The following is a 19730-nucleotide window of genomic DNA, read 5'->3' on the forward strand; positions in this document are numbered from 1 at the left end:
ATATAAGGAATCACCTCCCAAAGTTTGTCGGTGGAGTTACCTACCACCCTGTATATATATATATAATATGCAAAATTCTATGATGTGTTCCCTCACGATTCTTCCGTCTTGAAAAAACAAAGCCACAAGATAAATATTTTTCTAGACTAAAAACAGACAAGAAATAATACGGTAGAGACCCGAAAACTGATCCTAATGTGGATCGAAGGGTAGCCGAGTTTGTGAAAATGCAGAATTATTGGGAATGGGGTTAAAAAAACAATAAGTAGGAGTGTTTCCTCAGAAAATACAATACTGTACTTAATGTATTGGTTGTTTGAGAACACAACAGAGGATAAACTGTCCAATTACCCTTAAACAAAGGAAAAGTACGTACTTTATGAAGGCATAGAGCATTTACTATACATGAAAATGAAAATTAATAAATACGCACTGTACGGTAATTTCGTGATAATACAGACTTCAGGAAAATAGTTTATGAAGGCATAAAGCTGTCTATAATGAAAATTAATTAGCCGATTTTGCAAAAAAAAAAAAAATCTTATTTGCACGCACGAGGCCAATGACCTTGAACGGGTTTGCGCGCGGGATTTTTTCTCCCTTCCATTCCAGGGTGTGTCCGAATTATCCGGACTGCCGAGTTTTAGGGTCTCTACTGTCCTCAATGATGATAGAAGCCATCTCCGCTGTGCTAGTGGCTAACGGGAGCGCGCCTTTCGTGGACGTGGTTCGGAATTCGATTCCCACTGGAAGAGCATTGAACGTATGACAGTGATTGGGATTACCTTTTACGGTCCACGTCTCATAGCCTATAAACCTCGGTACTGAAGAGATAAACTAAGTTTCAACAATTCTTTAGAGAATTATTTAAAAGAAATTGAGAAACTCATGATTACGATGTGATCCATAGTTTCAGATCGAACGAAGGACCTTTGATTATTCTACAATGCCGTTCTTAACGCCTTTTTTGACAGTGATTTCGGTAGTAGTGAGAATTGGCAGAAATGCTTCAAGTCTAAAGGAAGTTTTTGTCTCAGTAAGTCAGTATGGGATCTTGCTTAGTTCCCCTATGGCTAATTCTTCGCTATATTCGGGAGGTCCGGGTTGGTTTCCCGGTGAAAGCACATGTGATTTCCATTCTATATTATACTATAGGTCCACGTCTTATATAACCTCCTAAAATGACATGCTACATTCCAAAACAACTTGCCAATCACTGTGTAATCTCCTGTTAGGACTAAGTTAATGAAATAATTAAGCTTACTTCAAATTAACAATTAAGAAAAGTTCCATTACAATGTATGTAAATATTGTAGTAATGGATACTACTATTTAGGGATAGGGCTCTCAGGTCTGGTGAAAAATATCCCAGTTTGATACGAGTTCTGTTCATTTCATAAGTTCCTAATAATTCAGTGTATTTTTGTCATATGTTTCCTATAAAGTATCTAGTATAAGCGCCCACCGTTAAATTAGAAATGTAAAAGAAATGAAATCTTTTACTTTATCGTTTTACGATTATGTCCTTTAGACTAAGGGAGACGGATAATGGGAATGATATGGTGGAATGATAATGTGGGAGGAAACGGTAATACTCCGAGAAAACTCACGGACGTGAAGCTGTCCACCACAAACTTAAGAATAATATCAAGATGGATCTTGGATGAATAGGAATACAAAGGAGAAACTGGAACCAGTTGGCTAGGGATAGAAGTTAATAGAGAGCTTTTATGAACGGGGCATTGAACCTTCGGGCTTAATAGGCTATTCTGTTTTTACATGGAATTAGACTTAAATGACTTCTATTTGAAATCGATTCGATTATTTCGAGTTTTCTCTGTAATCTCATGGTTAGCACATTATTCGAATCTGTTGTCGTACTTTAAAACAGCCATTGATCTCAGATAGAACGCCTACCTCTAGTACGTGGCAGTCCTTGGTTCGATCCCCAACCAAGTAAGTTTGTGGAGGACAACATCGTGTCCGTGGGTTTTCTCGGGGGTACTCCTGTTTGCTCCCACTTTTCATTCCTCCACTAATTCTTCCATCATCATTCACTTGATTTAATCATCGTCTCCTTTAGCCTAAGGGGCATAACCGTGGAACGTTAAACTAATAGACTTCATTTCACTTTCTCCTTTAATGGTGTGTCCCATCCTTCACAAAATTTGTATTATCTGCTTATATACTAAAGGTGAAAATGTGCGCCACTGATCAGCTGTTTTTTTCACTGGGTGTAGGGCTATAATAATAGTAGTAGTTATTATTATTAATAATAATAACAACCAGCAACGTCTCAGCCTATGCTTCATGTAGTATTAACAATAAACAGTATCCAAGTAGCACTTTGGGTTGGCAAATGGTTAGTCCAACCGACCATAGTTGGTTGGCCAACGGTTATTTTGGCGGTACTGAAAATCGTTGTGCTAACAATTATTTGCAACGTTGGGTTAACAGAAGAGTTAACCATGGGGGAGTTAACGTTGGGTTAACCATGGAGGAGTTTGTCCAACGAAATTCAAACAAAATGCCAACGAGAAAATCACAGTTGGCCAACGATCGTTATCCTACAATCTACCAACTATGGTGTGGTTGGGCCAATGGAATGCCAACAAAACACCAACGTGAAAAAAAAAACAGTAGGCCAACGATCGTTATCCTACGGAACGCCAACATTGTGATAACAAAAGAGAACATCGTGTTTCGATGCGTTGCCGAAACAACAATGCACCTACGTTTTGTTTTCGCTCGATGGCATCGATGGTTGATGGATTATCGAATTTGCCGTTGGCATTTTGATAGTGGTTTTGTCAACGATGCCTACAAATAGACAACGGTTGGCACACCGTTTGACAACGAAAATGTTACTTGGGTAGCTGCGCTATCACTTGCCTGCCTTGCGCTAATAGGGTCAATACAGCCACAAGCGTGATTCTTCAGTTCGCGTAGGAAATTTTGAGTTTGGCCAAATTAGGCTGCTTTAGTAAAGCGTATTCCATAAAAAACGCAATTTTTGTAATGGCCGCCATTTTTGTTCTAGTAAGTTGGCAGCACTGAACGTTACACGATTTTCATCTGTTGTCTTTGGGGACAGTAGTTACCAAAGATCCTTGGTAGTTACGGAACGGCGAATAGCAGATGATCGTCACCTGTTTTCTATACGGGTAGAAATTGACAACATTTACCACATTCATAATAAGTTTTTACTATGACAACATGCTGTTCTATCGCGCAGCGCTCCATTGCTGAACTTCCGATCACTGTACCTTTACCAAGTAAGGGACATTTAAATAAATCAGAAGAAAAAGTCAGTGAAACCAACCATTAAATAACGATGAAACGGATATTATTTCCCCAATAGTGCAATGAATTAAGAAACCAAGATTGTGCAGGTAATTTAACAAAAGTTTTTAAATTATTTATCCTGTAGAACTCCGATGTGACTAAATAGTCACGTAACGTCCCTTTAGCGCGGAAGACTCAGGCTCTACCCCCGCTGGGATCTCATGTTGTTCGAATTCTACATTACGTAGTAGGTGCACGACTCATGTAGCTCGATGCTGAATGGGGCATTAGACTCCATTTCACTAAGCAAGCGCGTCTATTGTAAGTCTAAACTTGCCTTAAATTTCCCTTGATAGACTTAACCTTAGAGATTATCTTTGTGTATGGCTATAAGCTTACCTTTAATTTCCCTTGATAGACTTAGCCTTAGGGATTATCTCTGTGTATGGCTATGCCTAGTATAAATCTATGGTAAATCTAAGCTTGCCTTTAATTTCCCTTGATAGACTTAGCCTTAGGGATTATCTCTGTGTATGGCTAAGCCTAGTATAAATCTATGGTAAGTCTAAGCTTGCCTTTAATTTTCCTTGATAGACTTAGCCTTAGGGATTATCTCTGTGTATGGCTATGTCTAGTATAAATCTATGGTAAGTCTAAGCTTGCCTTTAATTTCCCTTGATAGACTTAGCCTTAGGGATTATCTCTGTGTATGGCTATGCCTAGTATAAATCTATGGTAAGTCTAAGCTTGCCTTTAATATCCCTTGATAGACTTAGCCTTAGAGATTATCTCTGTGTATGGCTATGCCTAGTATAAATCTATGGTAAGTCTAAGCTTGCCTTTAATTTCCCTTGATAGACTTAGCCTTATTGATCCTCTCTCTGTGTATGGCTACGCCTAATGTAAATTTTAAGTCATGCTTCGAGTTCAGATAGCCTTGACATATAAACCTCTATACACTTAGACAAGATGTATGAGTGAATGCTGCGCAAAAACGTCAGCGCGTTAAACTTAGCCTTGTTGTAGAGACCCTCACTGTGTATGAATTTCCTAACTGTAAATTTTACGTCATTTTTGATATAGGTGTTCATTTAAAGCAATTTTAAAGCTAGTTCCATAGTATGTGTTTTTACCAAGTTTGAAGTAAGTTTGTGATCGAGCAATTAGAAAGTTTGCCATAGGCTTGGTTAGGTCTGCAGCATTGTAAATCCAAGCTTTTGTGAGCCTACAGACTTAACCTTGAAGGCCGCAGTAAGGTTATAAAGTCTGGAATACTACTAGGGAAACTATCTACGTACATCGTTTCTCCTGGTGTAACACGTTATTCGTAATTAACAGGTCATACTCAAATTAATAGAAGGGGCACTCGGTCGAAAAAGTGTAAATAGCTTTTTGAGGCCAACCATTCAGGCCAGGAATAAGGTTTTCCTGGGCTTTCCTCATTCACAGTAGGCAAATGCCGGGGTGGTCTACAATATTGTTTTCTTTTTCTTTCCCCGGATAGTGTGCTCTCCGAGGGACGTCATCTCTTATGCATGATGGGCTAACATGGCCATAGATGCCGAAACCCCAGAAATCTAATTCCTAATCCTAATTTTAGTGACGGGCTAACATGGCCATAGATGCCGAAACCCAAGAAATCTAATTCCTAATCCTAATTCTAGTAACGGGCTAACATGGTCATAGATGCCGAAAGCCCAGAAATCTAATTCCTAATCCTAATTCTAGTGACAGGCTAACATGACCATGGATGCCGAAAGCCCAGAAATATAATTCCTAATCCTTATCCTAGTGACGGGCTAACGTGGCCATAGATGCCGAAAGCCAAGAAATCTAATTCCTAATCCTAATCCTAGTAACGGGCTACCATGGCCATAGATGCCGAAAGCCCAGAAATCTAATTCCTAATCCTAATTCTAGTGACAGGCTAACATGGCCATAGATGCCGAAAGCCCAGGAATCTAATTCCTAATCCTTATCCTAGTGACGGACTAACATGGCCATAGATGCCAAAAGAAAGAAATCTAACATCCTAAATCCTAAATCAACGTTAATAGAGATGGGTATTTATTCCAAACCTCCACCTCAATGCACTTTGAAAATTCAGTTTAGGTATGGTAATGGTAATTCAGTTTAGAGCATTAACTTTTGGTGCAAGGGATCCCTGCTTCGATCCCAGGAAAGAGAGTTTGCGGTGGACGACATCCTGTTCTCATAAGTTCTTCCATTTCCTGACATGTTTCTAGGCATGAACGTTTACCGGCCCTTGTCAGGGCTGATATTACATGAGATGTGGACTTAGAGTTTGTGATAGAATCCGAGCCAAGTTTCAATGCTGAGTTGAAATTTCAGTGTCTGCCCACTCAGAATCGAACCCATGACTCAGAGTAGCAAATGCCCAGGGCCGGCCCTAGGCAATATGCCGTCCCGTGCAATGGCATCATTTCCCGAAGGCCGCAATTTTAAGTATGCTTCCCCATCATGAACAACGAAGAGGAGGGAAAGTGCACTCATACTCAGAAAGGACTAAACACCACAAATACAATCTCATTGTGACTGATTTTTCTTTAAATAATAATCTAATAATCTATTAGACCTATGTTAGTGAAACATAAAGCAAATACACTTGCAGAGGAAAGATGGTAATCCCTTGTATAAAATTCAATAACGAGCTTCAATCTCTATATACCGGCTTGAAATTCCAGTGCAACTAGCTCTTTTATTTTTATTTCTTGATTTTGCTTCTAAATCTGTTTATTAAAAAAAATGTTTCCACCTTCACTGATAAGGAACTTGTTTTTGACAAAGACAAGATTAGCTTTCATATCAAAATTGTGATATCTAACTAAATGGAACAGGTTGTTCGGTACTGTTCGAGAATTGAGTTCTTGTATTTGACTATAATGAAGCAATCCATGCAGGACTTTGTTTGACCATTTGCTTTAGCACTGTCTATGTCACCTTAAACTAATGTGACCTAAACAAGATTTATGAATGTAGTATCCAAATAGGTCAGCTAGTAAATTTAACTACCATCATCATGAAGTCTGTTTCCAACAAGAAATATTTATTTTAAGTATTATATAGTTTTGACAGATTTTGCCGTTCCTCGGAACTTGCCGCTCCGTGCAAATAAATGCACGTGATGCATGCTAGATCAGTGGGGAGGCTCCCTGCACCTTCATTCCGTCAATTCTAGCATAACTATTCACTGACGTTAATCACCCGTCTCCTTCAACTTAGGCTACAAGGTGTACACGTAGCACGTAAAACTAGTTTTAATTATTTTCATTTTCTTTTCTTTCATTCTTTTTCTTTTTAAATTGCCAAGTTTGATTGTCGTCAAATACAAGAACTCAATTCTCGAACAGTTAGTAAACACCTGCTCCATTTAATTAGTTATCACATTTTTGGTATGAAAACTACTCTTTACTTTTTCATAAAGAAGTTCTTTATCATTGAAGATGGAAACAAGTTTTTTTTTTTTTTAATTTTTAACAGATGTAGAAGGAAACTCAAGAAATAAAGATAAAAGAGCCAGTTTGCATTCGATTCGCAAACTGACGTACTAAAATTGAAGCTCGATATTGAATTGAACGAAAAGGATTACCATCTTTCCTCTGTAGATGTGTTTGCTTTGTCTTTCACTAACATAATAGATAATAAAAAAAAAAACACTTAACGAAATTGTGTTTGTAGTGTTTAGGTCTTTCTGTGTGCGAGTTCACTTTCCTTCTCCTTCTTTGTTCACGCTGGGGTAGCATACTTCATAACTATCCACCTCGGATCCTGAATACAACCACAGAAAAGTCTCCTAACTATATACGAGCGCGTTCATATATTCACACCATTATGGATAAACCGTATTGCCCTTGCAACCCTGAAAGAATCAATGTAGAAAGCCACCCCCTTCTCTCATCTTGTTCATTCTATGTGCTACAGAAGTCACGTGGTTATCTGCGCAGACACGCCTCTCCTACAATGCCCCCCATACTCCCTTCGAAATCTGCCCACTATAGTTACAATACGCCTACACCAAAAGGAACACTATAGAAATCATTTCTCTCTTTTTTCTTTCTTTTCTCTTTATTTTTTATTTCGGGACTTTTTTGGTGCCCGAAGGGAAGGAGAGTGTGATATAAGGTTTCGGGAGAGACCAAGGAATCATAATAGAGGTTGAATAATCTTAGTTTTTGGTGTCGAGAGAAGTTCGGGGGAGGTTTTTCGTATTACGTCAGTCGCCTGAGGTCATACGGCTAAAAGATACGACCTGATTCTCATTCATAAGAGTGTCGATAGTCGATATTCACACCTGGTGCAGCGCCCCGACGCGTCTCGTTTAGCTTCCTCCCCCTAACATTAGCATCACCACAGATCACGAAGGGACCAGTGGTAGCGCATCACCAGATGAAATCACTTCATAAACCTTTTTTTTTTTTCTTAATGACGCCGGATTTGTTCCTTTAATTATACGTACAGTATTACGTCATATCCGGTTACTTAAGTTCTGATTATGAAAGTTGGGGAACAAATCTACTTGAAGTTGTCTGAAATAGCGAAGCTGAAAACACTTTTTAAAAAAGTGAGATGAAATACTTCAGTTTAACGTCCCATGATTATTCTTTTTAGGTTAAGAGTCTTCATCCCGGCGAAATTAAAATACCGCTAATTTTACAGTAATTATGTGATATCTTCAAATAGACAAAAGATCATTGAAATATGGAACAAGAGCACCCTAGACAATATTATTTTGCATGAGGTACCGTTACCACAAGTCACCTAGTGGCTTTCCGTTTTCAGCTGTTTAGAAACGCAAAAATAAATGCCGATTTTCAAAATTGCTCGAAATCGAAAGCAGATAAGTGAGTCGTGATAACGGTTTCTCATGTAAAATAATATTGTCTAGGGAGCTCTTGTTCCACATTTCGATTATCTTTTATCTATTTGAAGATATCACATAATTACTGTAAAATTAGCGGTATTTTAATTTCGCCGCGATGAAGACTCTTAAGGAAGAGGGATGATTAAGGCAAGTGATTGATGATAGGAAAATTGGTAGAATGATAATGTGGGAGTAAATGGAAGCACCTCTAGAAAGCATACGGACTTAGTGTTGTCCACCACAAACTTACTCGGCTGGGGATGGAACCAGGGACCCCACACACCTGACGTAAGCGCTCTACCAACTGAGCTACCGTGGTCCCCTAAAAGAAAAAAAGAAAAGAAATGTTTAATTTAACTATTACACTGTAAGGCAGAGATGAGGTGAGTCAGTGGGTCATGGGTCAAGCGGGTCAAGTGGGACATATTTATAAGGAAATTAGTGGGCCTTAGGTCAATAGAACGTGACCCACTCTGATCCACCGACCCACTATGACCCATTACGACCCAAAGACCCACTCTGCTAGGTACATCTTCCGAACACTGGTGAATTTGTCTACATTTTACTTTGAAGGCCTCCATTTTTCCCCCTTTTCTATTTTTTTTTTCTATTTACTTACCTGAGATGAGTATATGCAAGTGAAAAAAGAACTTCAGGCACTTTTGGATATTGATATTTGTAATTGTAATAATAGCAATAGGGCACTACTAGGCTTTCGAAACACAGTCGAATTTTATACTTTTTTTTCACGTTGGTCTACTTTACCTTGATTTGAGACATTTCAAATTTTATTCTATTTTCCACTGAAAAGTATCTGTAATTCAACAAGAAAATAATTATATATGAAAATTAAATTGAAATTGATTGTAATATGGCCCATTGACAAACACTATTATTTTATATCGTAAATTCAGATCCACCGGTATTATAACAGGGTGGTGTTTGAACGATTGACCGTAGTGATAATTTCACAGCCTTGTCTTATTACAAGTGTAAACTCTTTACTCAATGGAGAGAAGGGCGTGGATCAGGGGTCAGAGTTAATGAGTTTTGGTGGGTCAGACTAGATCACGGTAGGTGGTGGGTCATGGTAGGTCGTGGGTAAAATCTGCTGTAAGCTAAAGAAAACAGATGTTAAATGTAAGTGGAGCAGTATATAGAGGAACTTTTGATATGATGAAACAGATTAAACGATAAGATCTCACATACTCTTTAAAAAGTGCTCTTCTTTTGAATTTTTAAAAAGTATAGGGTCTAATTAGGAACCAAAGGTCTAGTATATATATATATATATATATATATATATATATATATATATATATATATATATATATATATATATATATATATATATATATATATATATATACACTAGCATCATATACCCGCTTCGCTGGGTTAAATTAAGAAAAAGATAGTAGTATGTTTCGTTAGTCAGTCACTGTTTACTGTTACTAAAGCGCTCCTTGATATTGGTCATTTTGATTATATATATATTCCCACTCCCATAATTTTTGCGGGGCTGAATTTGGATTTAAATGGCTTCAGTAGTGTCACTGTTCATCTCAGTAGCCTCAAAAACTATAGATTCGACACTAATATCGATCATTTTCGATCATGTCTTTCCCCTCCTTTAAGTTACATCATCAAAGTGATATGACAAAAAGCATCTCATGTTCGAACTTAATCTAGGTTGAAAATTTGATCGAGATTTTGGTTCAAAAGTTATTAAGTTTTTTTATATGTCTCCCCCTCCTACCTCCTCCCCTAAGTTCTATCGTCGAAGTAAATAGATAAATACCATCTATGTTGAAAATTTGATCGAGATCGGTCAGGTGGTTCAAGAGTTATTAAGTTTTATTTATTTTTATATACTTCCCCCTCTCCTCCTTCCCTCCTCCTCCCTAAAATCTACTGTCAAAATGAAATGATACAAAACTTCCCAGGTTTGAACTTCATATAAGTTGAAATTTGATTGAGATCGATCGGGTGGTTCAAAAGTAATTAATTTACGAACATAGTCACTTTTATTTTTATATTTATTGATTTTTATATATCTCCCCCTCCACCACCTCTCCTACGTTGCTCCGTCAAAGTGAAATGATAAAAATCATCCCAGTCCTTAACCTCATCTACATTGAAAATTTGATCAAGATCGGTTGGGTGGTTCAAGAGTTTTGTTTTGTTTATTTTTCTATTCTCCCTCCTGCCCCTCCCCTAAGTTGTACCGTCAAAGTAAATAGCTAAAAAAAAACACTCCCAGGCCAGAACCGCATGTATGTTGAAAGTTTGATTGAGATCGGTCGAGTGGTTGAAGAGATTAAGAGTCACAAACATAGTCACTTTGAATGTTATAGTATGTATAAAGGGGTTGGATAAAAAAAAAATCTAAGACGTTTGCAAAAGTGTGAAAATCATACCTAGTATGGTGTGGAGCCTCCTTTTGCGTCCAAAACAGCTTGGATCCGACGTGGAATTGACGTATTAATTTTAAAAATAATCGTAAACAACCAATATTAGAGTTAAATTTATAGTTTTTGGTGTCGCTGAGATGAATAATGAGTTTTAATCTAATTCAACTTGGAGGTCATACTCCTCTCCCCAGGTAGGGGGCGAGATTTTAAAATAATCGAAAACAACAGATATTAGGTTTGAAATGATAGTTATCGAGGTCGCTGAGTTCAACGGTATCAGTTTTCATGCTGTTGAAGTTCATCGTCACCCCTTGGAGTAGGGGAGGAAGAGGGTGACTTTTAAAAATAATCAGATAAGCTAGCTAATTGGTAACTACTGTATTTAGAGAGAACTAATCACATTAACATATTTTCTCGCGCTTCCGCGGCACTCTGCAGGTTGCTAGTTTTAAATATTACTTTATTGTGAATCTTTAAAAAAAATTTCCGCCCCCTAAATTTTGCCGCCTTGTGCTCGAGCACAGAATAGCACTTACCTAAATACGGGCCTGGTTATATCTCACTATGTGAAACTACAGTAGACTTCCAAACTATGATAATTCAATACTCAAAACTCAAATAAAATTATTGGTTGCAATAGAGGAATAAGATCAAATCTAGAACTTTCTCCTCAGGGGCTGAATTCAAGTCAAAAAGTAGTTAGTCGTTGTTTCTTACTAGTTGTGATCTATGGTGACGATATGTCTCACTTCCAGTTGCAGTAAAAATAAAAAATATCAGTCGTGAAACATGTACTTCGTACTGAATCCTTGTATATATATATATATATATATATATATATATATATATATATATATATATATATATATATATATATATATATATATATAGGGTTGATTAATTCGTGTGTCAATTTCATTTGTTCACTGTGCAAAAGTGGTATGAGGTAAAGCCGTGCAATTTGGTGTAAATTTAGACGAAGAGTATAAGTTTTGTTTTGTCATAGAAGCATGTCACTTGTAGATGACACTTGACTGAAGAGATATAGGGTCAAAGGTAAAATTTCGATTTTTTTTTCCTTATGGGATTGCAATTTTAAATTCTGAAATAGCCTGGAAAAACGTAAATCGAAGTGATAACAAAGAAAAAGCTGTATGGTATGATTCTATGTCGCAAGTCAACCAAATATGCGTCAATCAAGTGTCATCGTCAGAGGTCACTGTCAGATCAAGGTCACAGGTCACCTTGAGAACCCATTTGACATGATGAGGAACGGACATTGAGTTGTTTTCAGAGTATTCAACACCGGTAGTCGCGGTGGCTCAGTAGTAGAGTGCATGGGTCTTTATTTCCATCCCAGATCGCATCAAATCAGGCATGTGGTGGACAAACACCATGTGCGTGAGTTTTTCGGCGTTTCCCGTTTCCTCCCACTTTCTTTATTTCATCATTCCATTCATTCCTCACCATCACAGTCTCCTTTAGTGTACACGGCATAATCGTGGGACTTTAAACTGTAAGATTTCACTTCAGTCAAATTTAATGCTTCTCGCGAAGTATTTAGTACGTATTATAGAGTCAGTATTGTAATCAGAGAAAGGTAGATTCACAAAACTTTAGGTATCAACAGATATGTAAAAGTTGATATAAAACTCATTACCCTACTAGCAGAGACAACTTACAAACCGCTTGGTGTAAGCTTGAATTGCAAGTCGGCCAAGCTAGCATCCAACTTGATAGGAAAACGTGTAAGCATGACGCATGCTGAATTCCAGTAAGGAAGTTACATGGGGACAATCTTGCATTCAGTGTTCCATTGAAGCTTGATGCAAGCGTTTTACAAATCAAGTCAAGTCAATAGCCAATGAACGGCCAGTGATGGTATGACGCCCTGTGAAGAGCCTAAAGCATCGCTTGCAAGTACAACAAAAGGTAGATTGTATGAAATTAAGGCACAATAGTAATATGTTCCGTTTTTACTATTACTAAAGCGCTCTTTGATATTGGTCATTTTCGGTGATTTTTATATATTCCTCTACCCTCCCCATGTTGCGGGGCACTGCATCAGAAGTCATTGTTCATCTCAGCGACCCCGAAACTATGAATTCGACACTGATATTGGTCAGTTAGTTCATTTTTGTATATCTCTCCCTCCCCCAAGTTATGAGGCTGAAGTTGGATTTAAACGGCATAAGAAATGTCACTGGTTATCTCAGCGACCCCAAAAACTATAGATTCGACACTAATATCGGTTATTTTCGATGATTTTCAAATGTCTCTCCCCATCTCTTAAGTTACACCGTCAAAGTGATGTGATAAAAACCATGTCAGATTCGAACTTCATCTAGGTTGAAAATTTGAACGAGATCGATCCCGTGGTTTAAGATTATTAAGTTTTATTTATTTTAATATCTATCTCCCTCCCATCCCCCTCCTCTAAGTTCTGCCGTCAAAGTCAAATGACAAAAAAAAAAAAAAAAAAAAACATCTCAGGTCTGAACCTCATCTATGTTAAAAATTTCATCTAGATTAATCGCTTGGTTCAAGAGTTAAGTTTTATTTTTTAACTCCTCCTCCTTCACCCCTAAGTTCTATCCTCAAAGTAAATAGATAAATAAAATTTTAGGCCCGAACCTCATCTATGTTGAAAATTTGATCGAAAAAAAATTAAATGAAATCTTAAGTTTTACGTCCCACGATTATGCCGGTTAGGCTAAAGGAGACGGTGATAATGAGAGATGAGTGAAATGGTGGAATGAATAAAGTGGGAGGAAACGGGAGAACCCCGAGAAAACCCACGAGCACGGTGTTTGTCCACTACAAAGTTCACACGGCGCGAGCCGGGATCGAACCAGGGACCCCAAGCACCGGAGGTGAACGCTCTACCACTGAGCCACCGCTAACTAGGAACAAAATTTAATCTCTTCCGTAAATATTATTGTTACCGCAGTCGTTGTGTAAAAAGTTCTGGAAGCTTCGTGTCTACATCTGTTAGCAGTGTGCAAATTACCAGGGGAATGAGGGGGAAATCTTTGGTTACAGCAACATCTAGTATTAGGAAAAGGGATTTCCTCCTCAACTCCTTAGTAATTCGTACACTGACAACAGATGTGGACAAGAAGCGTCAAGAACATTTATTACACAACGACTGTCGTAACCATAATATAACTCGTGATATCAGTATATTTACGGAATAGATTAATTTTTCTTGCTAGTTAACATGGAACATTGAAAGATTTTACAAGTGAATGAAAATTTCTATTGTTTTAATACATTATAAACATATGGTAAATTAATATTTTACTTATAGTTACAAATGGCTACTTTATTGGTTGAAGCAAAAAACGAAAATAAAAGTTCGACTAGACCGGGAATCCAACCCGTGACCCTTTGCATTTGAGTCTCAGGTTCTTCTCACTCTGCCACACCGTCACTTGATAAGTTTTCGCGTCTTACGATATATGCGGCGAGCAGAAAACTTTACGAAGGTTTATCTCGGTTATTTTTGGCCATTGCGCCCTCCCAGTTTGTAATATTAACTCTTTAAATGTGCACTACCACCTTGCAAAAAATGTCCCCGAAGTTCACTTACCAAAGTCTGCCTTCTCCTTGTAAGAGTTGAGACGATTTCCTTCACAGTTGAAATGTCAACAACACAAAATTACGTCATCCATATCAACTTCATTCGTAAGTGTCTGGCAAGTAACGTGTTTGGACAAGAATTGCTGAATACATAAGGGCTAAACACGTCCTTACTGCAGTACTATGGGCCAAAAATTAGTTCCAAGGAATTGTTCCTAGCTGTACACAATTTGCAAATAGTGATCGAACTTATAACGCTAGTCACGGGAATGAATCTATTTAAGGTGTCATCACACCTTTCTACCAAGAAGAAGGGCGAAACAAAATGCATTATTGTTATCAGCTACCAATATTTATATTCCTTTTCTTGTTGCCATAAAATGATAATTCTCTCTGTAATTCCATAAACGTAATAATATTATTGCGTTCATGTGTAAACCTAAGAAACATCTGACATACTGTATATCTTTTCTGTTCCTATGAATACCTTCGACTATGTTACTATTTCTTTTCTTCTATGGTAATAATAATAATAATAATAATAATAATAATAATAATAATAAAAATAATAATAATAATAATAATAATAATAATAATAATAATAATAATAATAATAATAATAATAATAATAATAAAGGAATAACATAATTGCAATACCAATTACATAAATATTATCTTCCCATTTAGAAAAATTAATAATTGCCACGACGGGATTTGAACCCAGGTAGCTGCAATGCGAGTTTCCTGCTTTCACAATTTTTTTTAAAACAAATCGCCCCAATCGGAGTATTGTTCGCCACTGGCAGCTCATGTCCTTTCGACGTATTCCAAACACTAAAAGGACATGAACACAGAAATACTGAGGACAGTTAAAATTCCGATCTTCCTCTTCAGAGGAATTCGAACCTCTAGTGCAGCGTTTCCCAACCTTTCTCAACTTGCGGCACACTGCAGGTATAACTTGAATTCTCGCGGCACACTCACATAGATAGATATTATTATTATTATTATTATTATTATTATTATTATTATTATTATTATTATTATTATTATTATTATTATTATTATTATTATTTTCTGTTATTACTGATATCCTTTTCACAGAGAAGAAAGCTCAATCACTGGTTTTCCCCCGTGGTAAATCATTATGTTTATTTTTCTTTCTAATTTAAAAATAGAAAACAATTGCAATGAAATATAGGACTCAGGTTTTTAAAAGTACACTTTCTTTTTCGAAAACTGTATCTAACCTTTCACTAAGAACGAAGATCATTATATAAGGAACGAACAAACAAATCTCTTTTAGTTTTAAAACACAAATGTAGGTAATTTGTATGCATGTTTGCTTTGCAAAAGGATTGAATGATATTTTAAAATTTCAAGTTACGAAATAGTCTGGAACAATAAAAAAAGCGATAATGGTCATAACAATGATAACAAATCCTTTTTTTAACATTACAAATGTACAGAAAAGTAACACAGCATGAAACTTAAAATTGTAGATTTATAGTAGAGGTTAATAGTAATGGGAAATAAAAAATATACATTTTTCCAATATCTTGCAATTTGATTGCTATAGAATTAATAATTTTGTTTCGATCTCCTCGCGGCCCATTCGCGGCACACCAGTGTGCCGCGGCACACCGGTTGGGAAACGCTGCTCTAGTGGATTGTGTCTCATGATCAGAAGCCGAACGTCCGAGATCACTCGGGTGTGCCATTGGCTCAATTTGCCGCAAATTCCTTATATGAATATAAGTAAATAAACACTACTTATGGAACATAAACACAGAACTCTCTATTTCGACACGTGTTGATATAATTCAAAGAATGTGAAAAAAAATTCTGTCGTATTTTCTTTGGAAATTAGAAGTTATGGTAAAGACGAAATGTAATGTAAATCGGGTCCATCCCTGCAACCGATGACCAGCGCCGTAACTTAGATTTTTTCTGGAGGGGCAAGCATTAATAAGCCCATTCCATACATGAAAAAAATTATTAAGGGGATAATATTGATAAATCTCATAGCCATACGAATAGACATTATTTCTAAAGCCCCTAATAGTAGACATTTTTTTACTGAAATGGGTCCAAGACTCATTTTTGTTCTATTTACCTTTTGTGCGCTGTTTTGTTTATGTAATATAGCAACCCTATTTGATGCTTCATTTCTAATTTCATGTTCGTATCGTATATGGAGTAAGAAAATTTTGTCTCAAAATTGGCCCCCTCGAACGGCGGGGAGCTTCTCTAGGGGGGCATTGCCCCCTGCTCCTCCTCCCCACAAGTTACGGCTCTACGGATGACGTAGCCTCAACTTGAAGAACGTTTCGTGATATTTTCCTCATTGAGGAACGTCTATATAATTTGTTTTTGAGTTAAACAAGGAAATCTCTAGTAAGTTATTAAGTGACTCACACAAGTTGCTTAAATTTTCTTGTTTATATTTTAATTTATATTTTGTTTATATTTGTTTGTTTTTGTTATATTTGAGTATCTTGTTTATATTTTTCCATGAAACGATTTTAACTAGGTATTAGTTTGGGTGGAAGGTTAAGTGGCGTGGTAGGAGAGAAGTTAGCGCATTGAACTTCTAATCGGTAGAGCCGGTTTCGAATCTCGGCCATGCTGAAACTTTTTCAAGTGTTCCTGTTTCAATTTCAAATTCAATGCATACTCAGTGTAACAAGCAAGATCTTCTCTTCCCTAGAAAGAAAAAGATGTTGGAATAAGGAGAATTGGAGAAGGTCTGTCAATGGAGACAGTGATTTACAAACTTATTTCCAGCAGTTGTTCAAGATTTGATATTTTTCGTCTACTTTCAAGCATTTTGTGATTCATGTGTGATCAGTGTTTTTTTTTTATTTCTATGAATATACAGTATATAAAGAAATAATACATTACATACACAGCAATATTGAGATTAACATATGATGTTCATTGGACAACACGCTCTGAACCAATCAGAATGGAGAAATGTTTCGTGCGTCATCTACTTACAATTTTACTAGCATAAAGACTTGACTCATTGCTACCAACTGCTGTCAGTGCCGAGAAAAGTTACGTGTAAGTTGGGTTGCATCTGTCTAGGCGTTCTCACAACTGCAAAAGACCTGCACCCCAATTAATGGAATTAGAGCACTTATGGGGGAGAGATACTTTTGTGGTTGGGTGTACATGATTTTGATGCATCATTTACATCTATTCCCATTTGGAAAACCAAAAGTTGAATCCTATAAGGCGGATTCAAGGTGGCGGCAATAGTGTGTAATATGTGTCAAAGAAGAAGTATATGACCCAATTTGTTTTGCATATGTCTACAATCATGTCCAGTTACACATAAAGAAACTAGAAGCAATTTTGTGTCCGAGCGTTATAGTAAGTAGTGTATGATTGAATTCCGGATAAATGAAGACCCCATATGCCTATATATACAAATTATCGGTATGGACTGCTAAAATTAGTACAATACGCATTGGGCCGCGGAGATCTTTGCATTTGAATCAATTTTACAAGACAACACACAAACACTCACAAACACTCACAAACACACACACACACACACACACACACATATATATATATATATATATATATATATATATATATATATATATATATATATATATATACCCCACAGAACCGAAGGGAAGGAGAATGTATGTGGGTTGGCATGCGAACTTAATAGAAAACGTTCGATATGAAGGTCTAATTCATGAGATGAATAGTTATACTGAAGATGCTGTTATGTACAAACTCATCCCCTTATGAGTATCCAAAGAGGTTAAAATACTTTACATAAAGAATGGGCTTCGCAGCTAATATGTATATTCATTTGCGCGTTCCGACTTCAGTCGAAAAGATTCGGGACAAGGACAGAAGAGTAAGGACTGTCCCGACTAAATAGGGGACATCTGGAAACCTTATATATTTCTTCATTTTACCCCACCAAAAAAAAATTTCCTCTTTTTTAGTGTATTGTTTTCTAAACTTATGTTAAGAAGGCAATACCATTGAATTACCCCACCAAGAAAAGTGATTTGCTATGTTCTAGTACATTAAAAAAAAAAAAATCAGACTAACGGTGTCAAAATGTATACTTTCCAACGGCTGGCTCTAGATAACTGAAAACCAGTTAAAACTACATCCTTCTGCTTGCAATATGTCCAACACTAAAAGTTTTTGTACTATATTATTTCGAGATAATTCAAACAGGAAGTTCAAAATTTCAAATTTACCCAGGATTTTAACTACTGTTTTCAATACAGTTTTCAACGAGAATAAACTTTTGTACGAATTATCCAAGTTCGAATTAATGAGAATCTGTGGTGTGTGTGTGTGTGTGTGTGTGTGTGTGTGTGTGTGTTTGTGTGTGTTCTGGTGGACAACACCGTGTCCGTGGACTTTCTCGGGGTACTCCAGATTTCTCCCACATTTTCATTCCATTAATTCTTGCATCATCACTTACTTGCCTCAATCATCCGTATCCCTTAGGATACAGATGATTGGCATGGCAATCGTGGGACATTAAACTGAAATATTTCTTTTTTTTTCATTTGATCCTTTAATGGTACGTCCCATCCTTCATAAAATTCGCGTTACCTACTCGTACACTGATGGTGGAAAACTGCACGACCTGGTCAACAATTTTTTAAAGGTACAGTACTATAATAAATGGTTATCATGGTACCGTAAGATTGTTAGGCTTAATTAATCAATTTATTTATTTAACAGTCACCAGATACAGCTCAGAGACCATTTTACACTGGATATCCAACAACAACAACAGCAACAATGGAAAGGATTTGGGAAGGCATCTGCCAGGGCTTGTTTTAATAGGTACCATCCCGGCATTTGCCTGGTAGGACTGAGGGAAACGCTGGAAAACCACAGTCAGGATGGTCGGCAGCGGGATTCGAACCCACGACCTCCCGAATGCGAAGCCAACGCTCTACCACTTGAGCTAATGGGAATTGGTATACCAGATGAGAATTGGTATTTCACTTAAATGGCGGATGTGTTTTCTATCTGGGATTCACACCTGATAAAGTGTTAGGCCGCGCCTCCATTGCTTCCGAATGCGATTGCGAATGCGAATGCGAATTTCCCAGCACGTGTAAATAAATAGGAGTGCCTCGACTAGTTCCGACCTGCGAATTGCGAAAACCGACGAAAAGATGCGAATGCGAACGATCCCAACATGCTGGGATTGTTCGTCCGAATTCGTGCGAACGGAGAGTCGTCTGCAGAGAAATTGAGCGCTACGTGAGAGAAGAAAGTTCGTTTTGCGTGAAAGCAGACGACGTCGCAAGGTGCGGTGATAAAAATAAAAATAAAAATGGAAATAGATATTGATGCTTTAATAAACTGTGTATTTGATAAAGTTCCATTGTGAACCAAGCTCATCCAGATTACCACAAACGACAAATCGTGAACAAATTATAAGCAGATGTAAGTAAAGAACTTGGTTTGAAAGGTATATATATAATTTTCTTTGTTTTCTCTTTAAAATATGAAGATTTAATTAATACACGAACCGCAACTTTTTATTCAATTTATATTTCCTC

Source organism: Thermobia domestica, chromosome 9 (genome assembly GCF_964235325.1).
Source record: "Thermobia domestica chromosome 9, izTheDome1.hap1.1, whole genome shotgun sequence".
Taxonomy (NCBI): Eukaryota; Metazoa; Arthropoda; class Insecta; order Zygentoma; family Lepismatidae; genus Thermobia; species Thermobia domestica.